This window comes from Acipenser ruthenus, chromosome 4, assembly GCF_902713425.1.
Source record: "Acipenser ruthenus chromosome 4, fAciRut3.2 maternal haplotype, whole genome shotgun sequence".
NCBI lineage: Eukaryota > Metazoa > Chordata > Actinopteri > Acipenseriformes > Acipenseridae > Acipenser > Acipenser ruthenus.
In genome coordinates, this window is record NC_081192.1 from 99,716,379 (window position 1) to 99,735,892 (window position 19,514).

General features: G+C 39.6%; 1 protein-coding gene across 9 annotated transcripts in view; it reads right to left on the reverse strand.

Moving 5' to 3' along the window:
- LOC117400737 (MAGUK p55 subfamily member 7-like) overlaps positions 1-19,514 on the reverse strand; it is a 145,515-nt gene that overhangs the window by 102,636 nt on the left and 23,365 nt on the right. For 6 of the 9 annotated variants that reach the window (XM_059023227.1, XM_059023223.1, XM_059023218.1 and 3 more), the window contains exon 2: positions 6,683-6,762. The gene's annotated coding sequence lies outside the window, so the exon portion shown is untranslated. Of the gene's footprint in view, positions 1-6,682; positions 6,763-8,959; positions 9,053-17,237; positions 17,328-19,514 lie in introns of those variants that run through there. The other 3 variants (XM_059023220.1, XM_059023219.1, XM_059023221.1) reach the window with 3 other exon arrangements.

A 19,514-nucleotide genomic window follows, 5' to 3' on the forward strand; every position in this document is an offset into this window, starting at 1 on the left:
TTGTACTTGTGGAAAATATAATATTGAATAAAAGCTTTCTTCACTCTGCTTGCCCAGCGTTTGCCAAAGTATCACCCTGTTAAGCTCAGTTAGGTTGTGAGTTTCTATGGCTGCCGGATGAAAGTTTGTTTACAGGGATGTCAACGTTCATGTGCCTCCTCCTTTAGTTGTGAAGTTTATATAGGATTGGTGTTCCTAAATACAATGCACTGGCTTCATCTGTATAATGTTATTTGCTTGGCACAAAGAGGACTATTGAGACTTTGAACTTACACTGTCCAAAAAACTAAAAAAAACAATAAATAAGCTCACATGGTGCCACAGTGGTACTGTTATATTAAATTTCCCATCTCACTGTGTGTACTTTCTGGTGAAAATAAATACTGTTTGTTTTTTCTAAACTTTGATAAGAAAGCATTTAAACATATGTTAACAACAATAAACTTTGTGCAATTTGAAACGTGTTTTTTTTTTGTTTGTTTTTTTTTGTTTGTTTTTTTAAAAGAATGCTGTAATCCCGTTCTATATACAAATTAAATCTTTGGTGCCTGTTAATTACATTTTGGGCACCAGAACAGCTCCTGGTCTGAAGAATGCAGTAGCAGGAGCAGTATAGGCTGGTTGCAGAACTGTATGAGAAAAGAAAGCCAGATCATTTACAGCAGCTCTGACAGCTGTACAGAACTGAAGGAAATGGGAAAAGAAGTTCTGGGTGTCTCTTCCAAGATCTTGCAGGGGCGGAAAAAAAAAAAAAAAAAGAAAGAAGAAATTAACAAAATTGCTCTTGTAAAGCAAACCTTGATTAGAAGCTTCCACACACAGCATAAACACAATTGCAGATTTAATTTGCCAGAGGGATACCATGAAAGAGAACTGTAGAATATAAAGGAAATCCAAAACAGTTCCTTCACCCTGCAGTTACTGTACATGACCCCACTTAGAACTACTGTAGTGCGTTCAAGCGGTCAATTGCGGTCAGCTTGAAACATCACTACAGCATGATAATCTTTCTGACTGCTTTGTGCTCTTCACAGCTATTTGTAACACTGAAAGCAATTTAATGAAGGCCGATCCCTAAACGGGCATGAAAAAAAAAATAATTAGAAAGTCAGAAAACTGTGACATGACAGATTTACCGCTGATTACAATTGGGATTTATTCCAATTTGAAATACAGTAGGATTACAGAAGAATCATGACCTAGTTTATTTGCTTCTCAATGGGAAAGATTTAGCTAGACATCAGCATCCTCCCTTACTCAACTAAAACCAATGAGGCTGTTTACAGAGGTGCAACAGACACTTAATATTGTTGCATGTTAAACCCTTAAGCAAAATCTTGTTAAACAACCCAAAATCCAGCATCATATGGAATTCTCTGGCAACAGCAAAATAAAAGGACTCGGATAGAGCTTGGCAAGCCTCAACCACAACAGGCATGTTTATAAACATGTCAAACACCGTTGTTATAAACACTGCATAATGAAATGAAAGCTGGATCATAAAAAAACACATTATATATATATATATATATATATATATATATATATATATATATATATATATATATATATATATATATATATACAGACGTGCTCAAATTTGTTGGTACCCTTACAGCTCATTGAAATAATGCTTCATTCCTCCTGAAAAGTGATGAAATTAAAAGCTATTTTATCATGTATACTTGCATGCCTTTGGTATGTCATAGAATAAAGCAAAGAAGCTGTGAAAAGAGATGAATTATTGCTTATTCTACAAAGATATTCTAAAATGGCCTGGACACATTTGTTGGTACCCCTTAGAAAAGATAATAAATAACTGGATTATAGTGATATTTCAAACTAATTAGTTTCTTTAATTAGTATCACACATGTCTCCAATCTTGTAATCAGTCATTCAGCCTATTTAAATGGAGAAAAGTAGTCACTGTGCTGTTTGGTATCATTGTGTGCACCACACTGAACATGGACCAGAGAAAGCAAAGGAGAGAGTTGTCTGAGGAGATCAGAAAGAAAATAATAGACAAGCATGGTAAAGGTAAAGGCTACAAGACCATCTCCATGCAGCTTGATGTTCCTGTGACAACAGTTGCAAATATTATTAAGAAGTTTAAGGTCCATTGAACTGTAGCCAACCGCAAGAGGAAAATCGACCCCAGATTGAACAGAAGGATAGTGCGAATGGTAGAAAAAGAACCAAGGATAACTGCCAAAGAGATACAAGCTGAACTCCAAGGTGAAGGTACGTCAGTTTCTGATTGCACCATCCGTCGCTTTTTGAGCGAAAATGGGCTCCATGGAAGAAGACCCAGGAGGACTCCACTTTTGAAAGAAAAACATAAAAAAGCCAGACTGGAATTTGCTAAAATGCATATTGACAAGCCACAATCCTTCGGACAGATGAGTCAAAACTGGAGCTTTTTGGGAAATCACATCAGCTCTATGTTCACAGATGAAAAAATTGAAGCTTTCAAAAGAAAAGAACACCATACCTACAGTGAAACATGGAGGAGGCTCGGTTATGTTTTGGGGCTGCTTTGCTGCGCCTGGCACAGGGTGCCTTGAATCTGTGCAGGGCACAATGAAATCTCAAGACTATCAAGGCATTCTGGAGCGAAACGTACTGCCCAGTGTCAGAAAGCTCTGTCTCAGTCGCAGGTCATGGGTCCTCCAACAGGATAATGACCCAAAACACACAGCTAAAAGCACCCAAGAATGGATAAGAACAAAACATTGGACTATTCTGAAGTGGCCTTCTATGAGTCCTGATCTGAATCCTATCAAACATCTATGGAAAGAGCTGAAACTTGCAGTCTGGAGAAAGCACCCATCAAACCTGAGACAGCTGGAGCAGTTTGCTTAGGAAGAGTGGGCCAAACTACCTGTTAACAGGTGCAGAAGTCTCACTGAGAGCTACAGAAAACGTTTGATTGCAGCGATTGCCTCTAAAGGTTGTGCAACAAAATATTAGGTTAGCGGTCCCATCATTTTTGTCCATGCCATTTTCATTTGTTTTATTATTTACAATATTATGTTGAATAAAAAAATCAAAAGCAAAGTCTGATTTCTATTAAATATGGAATAAACAATGGTGGATGCCAATTAACTTGAAACTGACAAAAGTATTTCAGAGAAAATTGTGCATTCTTTGTTTTTTGTGGAGGGGTACCAACAAATTTGAGCACGTCTGTATATATATATATATATATATATATATATATATATATATATATATATATATATATATATATATATATATATATATACACACACATACATACACACACACACACACACACACACACACACACACACACACACACACACATATATATATAAAATTACATGTTTGGGTTATTTTCTAGACTAATAACCTGTGTGGAACTTCACAAGTGTTCCAATGTTCTAAAATTATTTCAGTGGCAATCTCTGAAAGAACCATACTGTCTTACTCCCTGACTGTGGTAGAACGGGGACTCCCTGCAGAGCTACTGGAGCAAAGTCGGTCAATATAACTCCAAGTATTACAAACACAAGATCCAGGGGCTACAATCAGGCTCCACAACTCTGATTACTCTCTTATTCATTTACTGTTTTCTAGTCAACACTTTCATTCTGCATGGCTTGGATTACATGAAGCTTAGAAACACTCTCTCCATTGTCATGAAAATATTGACGATGCACCACATGCCCTGCACTCCTTTCAGTATAGGAAGTGCAGAGCCTTCTCAAGCTAAAAAGTTGTGCAAATTGACTAAAAAACAAGTCTGACAGCTGTGCTCCTGTATACTGTACCTACAACGGAGACTTCCACAGAGAAGAACTTTCCACCAACAAAAAGGCTGAACCAAGCAATTCTTTAAGAACCGAGAACTGCTGAATAGTAGCCCCTGGCAAGCTTCTTTGACAAGACAAAAAGAAATAAGCATAGGAAGGGGATTCATAAAATTCAGTTTAGTGTTCACGTGATACTGTTTATACAATCTTTCAAATAATTGCCATTTGCAGGTGACTCCTACAACTGCAAGAACTGGAGTGGTCCAGTGGTTAAAGAAAAGGGCTGCTAACCAGGAGGTCCCCGGTTCAAATCCCACCTCAGCTACTGACTCACTGTGTGACCCTGAGCAAGTCACTTAACCTCCTTGTGCTCTGTCTTTCGGGTGAGATGTAATTGTAAGTGACTCTGCAGCTGATGCATAGTTCACACACCCTAGTCTCTGTAAGTTGCCTTGGATAAAGGCGTCTGCTAAATAAATAAAGAACTTCTGCTGTTTTAGAAGCAAGGTAATAAAAACTAAATTACTGCAGGTATTATAAAGAAAAATATTGCCAAAAAAACCCAAAAAACAATAACGTAAAATACAATATTAAACTGGCAAGCGCCTTATATTGACCCTGCATAATAATATTATTATTATTATTATTATTATTATTATTATTATTATTATTACTACTACTTAACTAGCAAAGTTACTGTACAGTAGAAGTCTTAAAAAGGTCATTATAATAATATATAAATCTGCAGTCAAAAATATTGGTGCAAAGCAGGAATAGTGCAAAGCTCTCTTCCGGAATGTTGGTGTGCTTTTTGGGCAATATACAGAAGATTAAGGAGTAAGTAGCAGGGTTCTGAAAAAACATAGCATTACACATCCCTGCCGCTACAACTGCTTAAATGACGTACCTGTAATTTTTCTTTTCATTGTTAACATCCGACAACTTTTTACACTAATAACTTCAAACTGTTTCAAAGCCGTTTTCAAAACGGCCGCTCTAGTGCAGTGATGATAGTGTAAGGATTACTGCCCACATTGTCAAACAGATAACAGAGCAATAACGATCAAGGATGTGGTATGGAACAGAAAAGCCAGAGCTTTTCCAGCAGTGATCTAGGAAGACAGATCTCAAACCCCACTGCACAAGAGCGGCCATTTTGAAAAGAGCTTTGAAACAGTATTTAAAGTTGTAAAAAGATGTTAACAATGAAAATGAAATGAAAAATGACAGGTATGTTGTAGCAACATGTGGGGATGTATAACGCTATATATTTTTTTGAACTCTGCTACTTACTCTGTCCATGTGACAGGGTACGTGTTGCCAAGGAGACTCGGAGATCGTAAACGCTGTAGTTAAGCGCTTACGCTGATATTTATTCACATTTCACACACAACTACAAAAACAACAAAACACACAGTCCACTGCACCGGTCCTTCACCAACATAATTCTAACACCTGTGATCACCCTATTTATACATCTGTGGCTGAAGCCTTAATTAATCATTGAAATATTTATTCAATTGACGGCTCCAGCCACACTCCCCACATATACACACAACCGTGCAGTGATGCCACAGTCCACCTTTTTTGTAACTGTCTTTTTTTAGTTTTTTAGTTTGTTTTGAAACGCACTTAGCAAGCTGCAAACCCATGTTTTATTAATATATACGTGGGCATTTTGTTTGGTTGCAAAGGAAAGCTGTTTCATGTTATGTCCTTCAAAACGCACAGTGTTTTAATATTAACTGGGTCATTTGAATTTAACAGGAATTTAAACCACTGTCTAAATTGTAGCAACAAAATAACAAGGCAAAAAGGTGAGACTTATTCTTGCATGTAAGCTAAGCCCATCTTAGGAAAGCACTGGAAAACCCTTGAGCCAATGAGATTGAAGAGAGGCAGGTGAATGCCATCTTAGGAAAGCACTGGGGAACCCTTGAGCCAATGAGATTGAAGAGAGGCAGGTGAATGCCATCTTAGGAAAGCACTGGGGAACCCTTGAGCCAATGAGATTGAAGAGAGGCAGGTGAATGCCATCTTAGGAAAGCACTGGGGAACCCTTGAGCCAATGAGATTGAAGAGAGGCAGGTGAATGCCATCTTAGGAAAGCACTGGGGAACCCTTGAGCCAATGAGATTGAAGAGAGGCAGGTGAATGCCATCTTAGGAAAGCACTGGGGAACCCTTGAGCCAATGAGATTGAAGAGAGGCATGTGAATGTCATCTTAGGAAAGCACTTGGAAACCCTTGAGCCAATGAGATTGAAGAGAGACAGGTGAATGTCATCTTTGGAAAGCACTGGGAAACCCTTAAGCCAACGAGACTGAAGAGAGGCAGGTGAATGACAGAGATGCCCAAATCAGAGCTCTATTGCATGCTTTCAGTTCACCGGCCTGCAGCAATTAACGTTCCTCCGTACAAAGTAGTTCAATACAATATATCATTGTATGTTTCATACAGAACTACAGTATGTTTGTTTGAACCAACAGGGTTCTTTCAAAGAAATCAAGGTATTAAAGCATTGCATAACTAAAAACACTGCTATTTGTTTATTGTACTGTACAGTTTTATTCTAAAATAAAATATATTTGGTGGATATCTAAAATCAATAGCCATTGCAGACACTGTAGTGAATTTCCTGAACATCCCTCGTGGGTGTACAGGGACTGCCTTGTGCAAGTTCAGATGAGGTCAGCACGCACTGTTTACTGTTACAGGTATAGCTTTTTGCCAATGCAGGTGTAGTACAGTACCTGGCTACTGTTACAAATCCTCAAAACTGCATATAAATATTGTATACGCCAAAATGGTAACTTGCATGCAATGCTGCAGCTGTAATCCAAGAAAATTTGTGCATCAAAGGCGATGAAAGTCTTAAATGAAAAATGAGAAACATGATCACTCACTTGTGCAAACCTGTAATATGGAGTCTATAGCAGAGTTCTCATACCATCCCCTCTCAGCACCAACCAGCAACCTCGGGTTCCTGTGGAACAACAAAAACACACATTACTGGTGCAGCATTTTCAATACAAAGTGCTTTTATTTTTCTTGTTCTATTTTTATATTATTTTATTTTTCTGTGTTACAAGAGAATGGTCCTGGCTACACTTGCCCCCTAGCACGGATACTGTATCTGGCCCCCGAGTCGATTCAGCTAATCAGGTGTTAAATTAAAATGGTGTCTTTTTATAGTAGTCTTAGGTGTGTGAGCAGATCCAAGACCTGGAAATTGCAATTAAGAAGGGAGTGAAGACTGGCTGGCCTTGTCTCTATGAACAAGAAGATGAGAAAGGGAGTAGGGCTAGCTCGGTAACTATAGCAACAAACGTTAGGCCCACTGGACAACCATGAGTGACTGTCTAGAATCCCCTGTGCTGGCACCTCTAATTCAGTTGAGCTATTGTAAGTAACTTCAAGGTGGGGAAGAAACTTTCTTTGTTTCACCGAGTTTGTTTAGTCAGTCAGGAAAAAGGGAAGCCAGCGGTAACCAGCTGCTCCAATCAACATCCAGCAAAAGAACCAATAATAAACTGTCAGGTCCAAGTCATGAACAGCACTGTATGACAATCTGAACCGCCAGCTGAAAACAACACAGAGAAGGTACCCTGATTGACAATTAACTGAGAAGGAAACTCTGACATTGTTTAAAGGAACATGAACAGAGAATGAAATAGACTGGGAAAGGATACTTCTACAGGAAAAGCCAGCTATCCAGTAAATAGGATTCTTCTCATGGAATAAGCCTGAACAAGGGAGCGCTCCTTCACTCTGCTACTGCATCCACTCTGCAAAATCCAAGTAAACTAATGCATAGAAAGATTTACAGAAACTGGACATGAAATACATCTGTATTTATTAAAATGATAAAGGGCTGTGGTCAGGGTTTTTTTTTTTTTTTTTTTAAACAAAAGGGCCTCGCTTAATATTTGATGAGAGTCATTTAATAACTAAACTTAAACGAGAATAATACAGTGAGCTATTGAATTGCATAAGAGATGCTGGATTTTTCTTCAGGAACAAATGAATGGGTGTTCAAATATTTTTGTGCCATGGTTCTAATTAAATGATATATCATTTTAACCACAGATTGATAAAGAATTAAGTACGATTTAGTAATATCCCATTAACTAGAATTCACTGAATTATATTAATTTATTTAACAACTTATATTTATTCAAACAGTTATATTCAAACATTTATCTTGCTTGCATATTCATATCATTAGATCTGCTGACTTAATATTATTAGTTCTTATAGAAAAAACAAAAGACAATTACAGAATGCTTGCTGTTACAGTACATGTAAATCAATATTTAAAGTGAAGCCGAGATATGATCTGAATATTATTGCTTACTGAGATTAATGTGCTGATTTATGCTATTTTAATATTAGCCTTTTCTACTTTTGTACCGTATTTTATTTACACGTTTTTGATAACATGTATAAAATATATAACTGTGTTGTGTTTTATTGTGCAATTGTTTCCTTTGCGATCTGGAACTCATTTGGGAGAAGTTTGTAACCACGAGTTAAAGCAGTACACACATTAACTATCTTTAATTGAGCATCTCAACACCAATTCACCCTACAAGGTCATACACAATATATTTTTTTCATAAAATGTCAATACAAATTATTCAAACAGAATAGATGTCAGAGGTCTTTCTGATTTACTTGTACAGTATTGAGCAATAACACCAAAATACACAAGAGGGCAGTCTCATCCCAGATTTCTGTGAGGTTTAAACACAAAGGTAGTTTTTATGCTTAAAAACAGTAGGAAAGACCACGGTGTATTTGGGTAGTACTGTACTCAGCGCTCCAGATTAAGGTTATGGGTCTGGGAGTAATTTACCCTCTAATTTTAACACTGAGGAGTAAAATGAGTTTTCAGGGAGTAAAATTCAACCTTGAAGAAGTCATGAGTAATCTTGATAAATACTGTACAATCTTTAATGGTAATGGAGTAGGCATTAAAAAAGAGCCTTCCATTTTAACTACAAGGTTCTGTATCGGCTCTGTGCATTTTTGTCGCATCACACTGACTGAACATTAATTACATTACTTATTTTAATATTAAAAATTCTTAAACTTGTGAATATCAATATAAAGCCATACAGATAAATAAAATAAGGAAATGCATTAATGTTATAAAACAGTTTGTTTAATATTATAGGCACCTTTTCCTAGCGGTTGCCTCTGAAGATGGTTCCAGTTGGATTTGAAGCTGTACTGGGGTGTAGCTTCGAATTTCTTATTCTTACTGTGATTGGCTGCAAAGACAACAGGAACATACAATAGGGAGTGAAATTGGGACATAAAAAAAAGGTTGGTTTCCTTTTAAGTGCAAATAACTTTGGGAAGTTTTTCACCTGTTCAGCCCTTTAAATATGCAGCCCTTTAAATATGAAGTGTAACAAACTAGCCCTTGCCAGCTTGGGGAGGTAGCTGCACCTAAAACTCATCCAACATTTGCATTTATTACAAGCCATTCCTTAAGATGCAAATATGAAACCTTCCTACACACATGACCTTCCAACGAAAATAAAAAAAGTCACGTCACACCAGACTTCATTTAAACACAGTAATCCATCACGTATCTGACTGTGGTGGGACCAGAGTAAGGGCGGATATGTAAAAAGGCAAAATAGGGGCTCCCGAGTGGCGCATCCAGTAAAGGCGCTCCTCGCAGGATGTGCCCTATAGCCTGGAGATCGCTGGTTTGAGTCCAGGCTATGTCACAGCTGACCGTGACCGAGAGTTCCTAGGGGGCGGCGCACAATTGGCTGAGCGCTGTCCGGGTAGGGAGGGCTTAGGTCGGCAGGGGAATCCACGGCTCACCGCGCATCAGCGACCCCTGTGGCCGATAGGGCGCCTGTGGCTCTGCAGCGGAGCCGCCAGATCTGTGTTGTCCTCCGGCACTATAGGTCTGGTAGCATTGCTGTGGATCTGCAGTGCGAAAAATGACGGCTTGGAAGGAGCACGTTTCGGAGGACGCGTGTTTCAGCCTCCGTTTCCTGAGTCGGCGGGGGGGTTGCGAGCGGTGAGCCGGGGATACAGATAATAAATGGGCATGCTAAATTGGGGTGAAAACCGGGGTAAAAATAATTGGCGACGACTAAATTATAAAAAAAAAAAAATAAATAAATAAATAAATAAAATAAATAAATAAATAAAAAGGCAAAATAAATGAATCCTGTTTTAAATACCATTGTACACAGCTGTAACAATTACTACATTCACACAATTATTGTTTTGAGATTCAGATTTTATTAGGGAGCTCTCCTAATTCCCTTGTTTAGAAAGATACAGGGTATTGATGCTTGTGACAGAGTAGATGTCTGCCGTGTGGGTGCGTGCATTCGCTGCTGAGCGACAGGAAGAAGAGCGAGACGGAGGTGGAAGTTGAAAAGCCCCACAGGCGAACAATATCAACACAACGAACAGCTCACATACATTCATAAAACACAGTGTACGAAAACTTTAGTGGGATCTACAAAATCGCTGAACTAATCTTCTCTGTTCAGTAATAAATGAACTCTGGCTACGCGCCTGGGTGTTGGCGGTTTCGACTTGTTTACTCTAACTCTGGTTCACACACTCACACACACACACACACACACACACACACACACACACACACACACACACATTATTATTATTATTATTATTATTTATTTCTTAGCAGATGCCCTTATCCAGGGCAACTTACAACTGTTACAAGAGATCACATTATTTTTACATACAATTACCCATTTATACAGTTGGGTTTTTATTGGAGCAATCTAGGTTAAGTACCTTGCTCAAGGGTACAGCAGCAGTGTCCCCACCTGGAATTGAACCCATGACCTTCTGGTTAAGAGTCCAGAGCCCTAACCACTACTCCACACTGCTGCCATACATTTAGACATACACACATTCAGACACACACACACTCACATTCAGACACATACACATTCAGGACACACATACACACACAAAATTCAGCGTCTAGCCCAGTTGGCTTTGGTTTTGCAGCAGCCCTGAGATGAATAAATGGAGCCTTTATACCCAACGCCCCACTGGAACACACCTACCTGCTGATTAGATTCCACACCTGGTAATCACACACAACAGGCAGGCTCTCGCAAGAGCGTCAGGTACTTCATTCATGAACTACAATAATACACACTATTTACAATATACATTTACACAAAAAAACCCTGTTCATGCGCAGGGCTCCTGCCCTGCCACAGTGCTGTATACACTTACATTAGTGTTGGGTAATTTACACAGTAGCAAAATACATAGGTTTACAGGAAAATATTTTTTTTCCCAAATGTAAGCACAACTCGCTCTCTTTTTCCTGCAATCACTTTGCATTAGCGCTGTAAACGTGGGTGACGTTTCTGAAGAGCTTGATCACGGTGGATAAACGGTTAGGGCGGACTTGTGAAGGACGGATACACGACGGATTACTGTACTGCTATTAGCTACAAAGTACAGTAACATGTTAGGAGGTGGAGGTGTTATTTGCATAAATACAACTATAATACATTCTTTTGTTTAAAAAAAAAAAAATAGAGCTACTGTACCAGTGTCAAACATGCAAGATCTAGTGTTAAAATGATAGGGATGTGGTTCAACTTTGAAGCATGCTTACGAGCAGGTCGAGTAGGGAATGCGCACTACAGTACGTTAAATGTGTCTTTAAAATCCCCCTGGATGGGGAGGAAAGGGGAGCAGCTTCACACAGCCTCCTTGGTAACCTGCCCCCTTCAAGTACTTTGTTATTCAAAGCAACTGAGTACAGTGAATAAAAAGCTGGGCTACATCCTGCTGTCCAAGCAAGCCGTACATTTCCCGAACTCGACAAACACTGCATTGCTTTGTGCTTTACCCCCCCCCCCCCCCCCCCCCCCTTATTTAAACCCAACCTGTTTAATTTGTTTGGACACGTCCTGATTCTTTAACATGCACAATTAAAGGCTCTGATTCAGGCAGTATTTGATCCCACTGCAGAAACGTAATGATATTCTACTGTATCCTCTTTCCTGAAGTGACCGGTGCACAACCCAATGTCTGCAGGCAGTGTGGGCTGCCGTGTCTCTGGCCTCAGCAAGGGGCTTGCTGTGCCTCTGCAGTGAAGAAGCGACAGCAGCTGACCCTGTTAAGAAATGGCACGCTGAAACCACAGCTCTCTGATCGGAGCTGTTCAGGCTCTCAGCAGGACAAAACAGCACACAGTACTTGCAGGGCCCAGTTGTAGGGAAACCTGCATATATATATATATATATATATAATCAGTGCCTTGCAAAAGTATTCAGACCCCTGACCAATTCTCTCATATTACTGAATTACAAATGGTACATTGAAATTTCATTCTGTTTGATATTTTATTTTAAAACACTGAAACTCAAAATCAATTATTGTAAGGTGACATTGTTTTATGTTGGGAAATATTTTTAAGAAAAATAAAAAACTGAAATATCTTGCTTGCATAAGTATTCAACCCCTGTGCTGTGGAAGCTCCCAGTTTACACCAATGAAAGAAATTGCCCTAACGAGAACAATTACCTTACCATTGACCTCCACCTGTGAACCATTAAAGTTGCTGTCACATGTTCTGGATAAAAACCCCACTGTTGAAGGATCATTGGTCAGGCTGTGAATCTGAAGGAAAATGAAGACCAAAGAGTATTCTACAGAAGTTAGAGATAAAGTAATACAAATGCAGAGATTAGGGAAAGGGTACAAAATAATATCCAAGTGTTTGGATATCCCAGTGAGCACAGGGATCAATAATCAGGAAGTGGAAGCTGCATCACACCACCCAGGCACTGCCAAGAAAAGGCCGTCCCTCAAAACTCAGCGCTCAAACAAGAAGGAGACTTGTGAGAGAAGCCACAGAGAGGCCAACAATCACTTTGAAGGAGCTACAGAGTTCAGTGGCTGGGAGTGGAGTAATGGTGCAACCAGTCAACCATATCAAGAGCTCTGCATAACACTGGCCTGTATGGGAGGGTGGCAAGAAAGAAGCCGTTACTCAAAAAGTACCATCTGAAAGCATGTCTGGAGTTTGCCAGAAAGCATGAGAGTGACCCAGCTGTGATGTGGGAAAAGGTTTTGTGGTCAGATGAGACCAAGATAGAGCTTTTTGGCCAAAACTCAAAGCGCTATGTGTGGCGCAAACCTAACACTGCCCATGCCTCAAGACACACCATCCATACAGTGTAGTATGGTGGTGGCAGCATCATGCTGTGGGGATGCTTCTCATCAGCAGGGACTGGGCATCTTGTTAAAATTGAAGGAAGAATGGATGGAGCAAAATACAGGGAAATACTGCAAAAGAACCTGCTTCAGTCCGACTGAAGCTTGGGAGGAAATTCACCTTTCAGCGGGACAATGATCCCAAGCACAAGGCCAAAGCACCATTGGAGTGGCTCAAGAACAAAAAAGGTGAATGTCCTACAGTGGCCCAGTCAAAGTCCTGATCTCAATCCCATTGAGAATCTGTGGCACTATTTGAAAATTGCGGTCCACAAGTGTCGTCCAACCAACCTGAACAACCTGGAGCAAATCTGCCAAGAAGAATGGGCCAAAATCACTCCAACACTGTGCAAAGCTGGTACATACTTACCCCAAAAGACTTAAAGCTGTTATTGCAGCGAAAGTTGGCTCTACCAAATATTAATGTGTGGGGGTTGAATACTATTTTGGATATTATTTTGTACCCTTTCCCTAATCTCTGCATTTGTATTACTTTATCTCTAACTTCTGTAGAATGCTCTTTGGTCTTCATTTTCCTTCAGATTCACAGCCTGACCAATGATCCTTCAACAGTGGGGTTTTTATCCAGAACATGTGACAGCAACTTTAATGGTTCACAGGTGGAGGTCAATGGTAAGGTAATTGTCCTCGTTAGGGCAATCCACAGCACAGGGGTTGAATACTTATGCAAGCAAGATATTTCAGTTTTTTATTTTTCATAAAAATATTTCCCAACACAAAACCAATGTCACCTTACAATAAATGATTTTGAGTTTCAGGGTTTTAAAATAAAATATCAAACAGAACGAAATTTCAATATACCATTTGTAATTCAGTAATATGAGAGAATTGGTCAGGGGTCTGAATACTTTTGCAAGGCACTGGACTTTTCCACATTTTGTAGTGTTACAACCTGGAATTAAAATGCATTTTATGCATTTTTACCATTTGATTTACACAACATATTTGACACTTTGAAGGTGCAAAATATTTTTTATTGTGACACAAAAGTTAATTAAACAAAAAATATATATACATTTGTTAGTTGCATAAGTATTCACCCCCCTGAGTCAATACTTGGTAGAAGCACCTTTGGCAGCAATTACAGCTGTGAGTCTTTTTGGGTAAGTCTCTACCAGCTTTGCACATCTGGATCCTGCAATTTTTGCCCATTCTTCTTGGCAAAATTGCTCAAGCTCTGTCAAGTTGGATGGGGACGGTTGGTGAACAGCAATTTTCAAGCCTTGCCACAGATTCTCAATCGGATTGAGGTCTGGGCTTTGACTGGGCCATTCTAAGACATTCAGGTTCTTGTTTTTAAACCACTCCAGTGTAGCTTTGGCTGTGTGTTTAGGGTCATTGTCCTGCTGGAAGGTGAACCTCTGCCCCAGTACCAGGTCTCTTGCAGACTAAAACAGGTTTTCCTCTAGAATTTCCCTGTATTTGGCTCCATCCATCTTGCCCTCAATCCTGACCAGTTTCCCAGTCCCTGCCGATGAAAAGCATCCCCATAACATGATGCTGCCACCACCATGCTTCACCGTGGGGATGGTGTTCTCAGGGTGATGAGCAGTGTTGGCTTTGCGCCACACATAGCGTTTTGCGCCAAGGCCAAAAAGTTCAATTTTGGTCTCATCAGACCAGAGAACCTTTTTCCACATTATTATTATTATTATTTAGCAGACGCCTTTATCCAAGGCAACTTACAGAGACTAGGGTGTGTGAACTATGCATCAGCTGCAGAGTCACTTACAATTACGTCTCACCCGAAAGACGGAGCACAAGGAGGTTAAGTGACTTGCTCAGGGTCACACAATGAGTCAGTGGCTGAGGTGGGATTTGAACCGGGGACCTCCTGGTTATAAGCCCTTTTCTTTAACCACTGGACCACACAGCCTCCATGTTTGCTGTGTCTCCCACATGCTTTTTGGCAAAATCCAAACAGGATTTGATGTTTTTTTTCAGCAATGGCTTTCTTCTCACCACTCTTCCATAAAGCCCAGATTTGTGGAGCGTCCGGGTTATAGTTGTCCCATGGACGGTTTCTCCCATCTCAGCTGTGGATCTCTCCAGCTCCTTCAGAGTTACCATTGGCCTCTTGGTTGCTTCTCTGACTAATGCCCTCCTTACCCGGTCACTGAGTTTTGGTGGACGGTCTTCTCTAGGCAGAGTTGCGGTTGTGCCATATTCTCTCCATTTTTTAATAATGGATTTAACGGTGCTCCGGGGGATGTTCAAAGTTTGGGATATTTTTTTATAACCCAACCCTGATTGGTGCTTCTCCAGAACTTTATCCCAGACTTGTTTTGATAGCTCCTTGGTCTTCATGATGCTGTTTGTTTCGATATGCTCTCTAACAAACTCTGGGGCCTTCCAGAAACAGGTGTATTTAATCTAAGATCATGTGACACTTTAATTGCACACAGGTGGACTCCATTCAACTAATTATGTGACTTCTGAAGGCAATTGGTTGCACCAGAGCTTATTTAGGGGTGTCACAGCAAAGGGGGTGAATACTTATGCAATCAAGACTTTTCAGTTTTTTATTTGTAAATAATTTTGAAAAATATGTAGATTTTTTTTCCCCACTTCGACATTATGGACTATTTTGTGTAGATCAGTGACAAAAAATCCCAATTAAATCCATTTTAATTCCAGTTCGTAACACTACAAGGGGGGTGAATACTTATGCAAGGCACTGTGTGTAATATATATATATATATATATATATATATATATATATATATATATATAAATATAAAAAATTGTTGAGAATCCTAGAAGTTTGCTGACATTCAAACAGCGTTCTTGAAAAGTACATTTCACTACTACTTCAAGAGCACGAAAGCCCCTTGTTATTCTTTTTCACTAGGCCAGCTTTCTGGCCAAAACATTTTGCGGTCTGCAGGAATTCTCCCCAAACTCACACAACAATAAAAAGAAAAAATTAAAAAAACGAGACATCCACGAGACATCCACCTAACTCTGGATGAAGCTAAAATCATGACAGTACTGCATCAGGGTCTTGCTTGAAGCATTACGCGAGGATTGCTGTTCTCATTGTAATTAGTAACAGCTGACATACTGTAGGAGACAACATGGAAATGAGTTACTATGTGTTTCAGAAAGTTCCGTGTCGCATATCCACCCTGTCAACAGCACACATGAAGTAGTAATGTTGCACACCACTCCGCATACGGTCTTGCTTTGACATTTCATCTGCTGTGCACGGGTCTTTTATCTTCGTTTAATAGCAGGTCATTTACAGCCCTGCTCGCTTTCCACCTGCTGCAGCTCCTGTACAGAACCCCCTTCTCCTGGATACACATGCAGGTGTGCAGAGTGTCACAACTCTGTTTGCTGGAGCATATTCGGTTTGTCTGTTCGATGGGTGGAGTTCCCTTTGTTTGTTTCATATTACATTAGTACTATAGTATCTGCAAATGTTTTGTTGCCTGACCATTATACTATAGTCTTTGAAGTTATTTCAAGTTATACAGTAAGAGTCACAAGCTTTTAATAGAAGACAACTAACTATTATTAAATCAGTAAACAAGTTAAAATACTTAACACATAAACCCAAAACGTTATCTTCATAGCAGCAACTTTTACTAAATGTTTGACTTGTATTCTATCCAGCTTTAGAAACCTGATTCATTTATTTATTTTTTAAGTGTGGCTCTACACTGTATGTTGGCTTGCACTTTCAGTAAACAACATGGTTTCTGAAACTTGAGAGGTTCAACACGCTGGCAACAATCCCAACGCGCTAAAGACAACATGTCTCAGCAGAAGAAAACAAGAGCCTGCTTGCTGTTGGTACAGGGACGCAACCTGACAGACAATCTGCTTTCAAGACCTGTTCAGCAACACTTAAACACTTAACCTGTTCTGAACACTTACAGGGGCACGTCACAAACTCAAAAGAGTAACCTTCTTCTGTCAAGTGGAATCATGCTTCATACTGCAAGACTACTGCTGGTAACATTGCATTGGAATAAATGAGGGTACCAAAACGTATTCTACTAGTATATACAATAGGTACAGTACTGAAGTGATACAGTACTGTCTATTAGTTTAGATGAAGTGCTCGGATATGTTGCTTTTTGTGTGTGGTGCAGTATCTGGGTCACTTCACAACCTGCATTGTGTAAAGGAAGCTCAGGGGACAAGTTATTAAAAGAATGGTAACACAGTAAATGATCTTACCATGTACATTATTTGCATGCAGTAACTTCACCAATTCATTTCTCACATATTCCCTTCCCTCTTCTGAGGAATGCTGAGACAGTCAAGGCCCTGGAGGGGGAGGAGCAGCTTCTGATTCTTAGAGAAGCAATGTGTGTCGACTTAATGAGTGTGAGGCTACAAGCCTGCTTCCATCTGAAGAAGCCTGCTTTAGGTAGCTCTTAACAACTTAACTCCTGGAGCAGAAGAACAAGGTTACAAAAGTAAAGAACATTAAAGCTGCCTATTCCCTTTAATACAGTATAACATGAATACCAACAATGTTGTCTCAGCTGATTAGGTTCCAAACAGAGTGGTCATTAGATGCCCTCTAAAGCCAGCAGGACCTCAATCTTAAAACTATTTTAAATGGAGACTTCAATTTTAAGTAGCCAAAAGCAATCCAGTATAACCTAAAAGCACAAATACCTTCATACACACAAATACTTTGTTACTGTATTGAAGCATTAACATCACCTGCAGCTGTCATTTACCTTGTCTTTCATTAATTTCCCTCACCTTCAGCCATGTCGCATTACTGCTGCGGTCAGGAATGCTTAAAAAAGGTCCTTGAGACCAAACTGCCTAAATCACAGATGTATAGAAGGTACAGCAGAAAATGCAGGCTTTAAAAGCACCTGTTTCTTTTCTTTTTTTTTTTTTAATTCTAAGTTCCACTATCAAAACAAGATCCCTTTCTTTTGCAGTAGAAATGATTAAGCTGCAGTACTGTACAGTATGTGCAGGTTGGTGTGAATGCCATATTGTTTGCACTACTTAACAAATGAACATCTCAATTACATTCCTCTCAGTGGCGTGCTGTGAAAAACTAGAGCACAACCATTTCGGCTGCATAAGAAATTCCTCTTTATCAATTGAATAAAACAGGAGTTCCAAGTAACAGTTTTAGTAGTTTTGGTCAAAATGGTATTTGGCAGTCACATTTTTTTTTTCCATGTTGATACAAATGAATTAGGCGCGGTACAGTACACTGTTTAATTCTGCCAAGGAATCCAACAGAAAAGTAATAAAGCATTGCTAAAGTTATTTATTACAGTGCCCATTGCCAAGGAAGCCAACAACAGCAAGCACACAGGGTGTCTGATGAATTACGGTGCACAGGGGTCTAAGCCAAGTTCCTACAGTAGCACTAACACTGATGAAATCCTAACATGTTTGCTCCACAGGACCACTCTGAAATGAGAATTAAATCAACTGAAACAATACTTTAAAAGTTGTTAAAAAAAAAAAAAAGAAAAGACCCCTCCCCCTCAAAAAATAAATACATATTTAATAACTTTAAAACATAGGACACCGCAAGATAGTAAATGATATTAAAAAAAAAGCAAACATGTATTTCAGCTCTACACAGAAAACATGTTATGTAATTATTTACCACACACAAGTCATACAATGAAAACATGTTACTGTATACAGTAAGCAAGGAATGCAATGTAGAGGATACAAATTATTAAAAACAGGCAATACAATGTTAATCTGCTTATCCTTAAAACCAAGGGATGTGTCCAACCAATATGGTCCCCACAACAAAACAAAACGTCCTTCATGAATCCGCTGGTCTAAAGTTAGCCCCCCAAAGTCCACAGATTGATTAATTCCACAGAGTTCTGTTCAAAGTGTTCACAAGGGAAAACAAATCTACTGTAGTACAGAATATTACATTGTGCTATTTATGTATGATCAGATTTACGTTAAAGCATCCAAGAAACAGATGGCATTTCGCATCAGACTGAATGTTGCCTTTTGATCAGCATCACTTACCAAACATGGGTCTCTTTTAAATCACCCAAATGTTTAATCCTCAATAAAACCAGCGAGTGCACCCTTGGGGATGTTCAGTACAGGAGCGTGCTACACAACACTACACTACTGTACAGCAGATCCGGTTCATCAGATGCATGTTACTGGACTCAGCCTATTGGAATGCTCTGGGCTGTCATTGACCAGCTGAATACCAGCCAGTGCAGTGCCTGCCTCTCCCTTCAACACTAACCAGGACACCAAGGCAGCCAGGGGAGGGGGGGGGACGACAAGCAATCCCAGCGTGCACAGCAATGCACAACAAGCACTGGATATATGACTGCTTCTTTGTAGGGAGTCTCCTGGTCTGCACTACTGTAGAGAAGCCAACATACAATATCCTTAATTGTGTGCTGTCACTGGTCTGGTGTTAACCCATCACAGCCCAATGTCCCATTCATGGGCTACTATATAAACAAGAACATTACATGGGTGTGC